The sequence below is a fragment of the Larimichthys crocea genome, unplaced genomic scaffold, assembly GCF_000972845.2.
Source record: "Larimichthys crocea isolate SSNF unplaced genomic scaffold, L_crocea_2.0 scaffold40552, whole genome shotgun sequence".
NCBI classification, from domain to species: Eukaryota; Metazoa; Chordata; class Actinopteri; family Sciaenidae; genus Larimichthys; species Larimichthys crocea.
The window spans coordinates 1-1,014 of NW_020855299.1; the positions used below are offsets into that span (position 1 = coordinate 1).

Here is a 1,014-nt window from a genome sequence, read left to right on the forward strand (position 1 = left end):
TTCCTCTTGTATCCTGCAGGAAACAGCACATAGTGCAGTTAAGTACCATCTATGTTCAAATTATTACAAGTTCTGTACTTTCAGAACTGCGACACAACACCAGGGGAGCTGCTTATTTCCACAACCATCAACAATTAAAGAGTTTAAGAGACTAACGTGTTGAAACTTACTGCTTAAGTTCTTCTTTGAAGAGCTCCAAGTTGCTCTTCTTCTTTTCCTTCTCAGTGGTTTTCTTCAAAGACTGAAATACAGATGCGGAAACATTATGGGCAGACTAAAAAAAAGCATGATTAACCACAAAAGAGGCTCTTGTTGACGGCGGCAGTACTTACGTGTCTCTTGTCTAATGCTAAAAACTGAGGTGGGGTTTCCAAAGGCAAGAAGCTTTTTGTTTGGGTTTCGAAGCGCGACTTGGGTTTGTACAACTTTCCTTTCTTTTCATCGGCAGCTGCCTCCTCTGAAAGAAAAAAATTACCATTTCACTTTTTTAGTATCGCGGATGGAGCGCGTTGTGAACCGTGCGTGTCGAGCAATCCATTTGGGGAACACATAATGTAAATAACAGAAGTGCTGTACCTTTTGTTGCATTTGCAATGCCGCCGCGGACAAAGGCCTTAACTTTGCCCTCTCCTCCTCCTTCAAAAGCGGCAAGAAACTCCTCATAGATCTCTGCTGCCGCTCGCTCATCCTCCTGAACAAAGAAACAAGAAGAAGAAGATATACTTTAATTCTTTTTTCACTCAGTTTTTTTATTTACATGCATTTTTAAACACACATACAGTACAAGTACAAGGCTCATAGACAAATGTGGAGAGAGATAGTGGAGTGATGGGCAGGACCGTCACTGCAGGGACCGTGCCCTGCGAGCAGTTGGGGGGTTGCTCAAGGGCACCTCGGCAGTGCCCAGCAGGAGAACTGGTACCTCTCCAGCTACCAGTCCACCATCCATATTTTGGGTCCATGCTGGACTTGAACCGGGCAGCCCAAGTCTCTATGGACCGAGCTACTGCCGCC

At 45.0% G+C, this 1,014-nt stretch overlaps 1 long non-coding RNA gene across 1 annotated transcript; it reads right to left on the reverse strand.

Annotated features, from left to right (window-relative positions):
- Nucleotides 1-691, reverse strand: LOC113745070 (uncharacterized). Its single transcript, XR_003461963.1, has 4 exons — nucleotides 577-691; nucleotides 333-457; nucleotides 171-241; nucleotides 1-13 (listed from the first exon to the last, which is right to left on the reverse strand). It is a non-coding gene; the product is annotated as an uncharacterized LOC113745070 (long non-coding RNA).
- Between the last annotated feature and the right edge of the window lie 323 nt (nucleotides 692-1,014).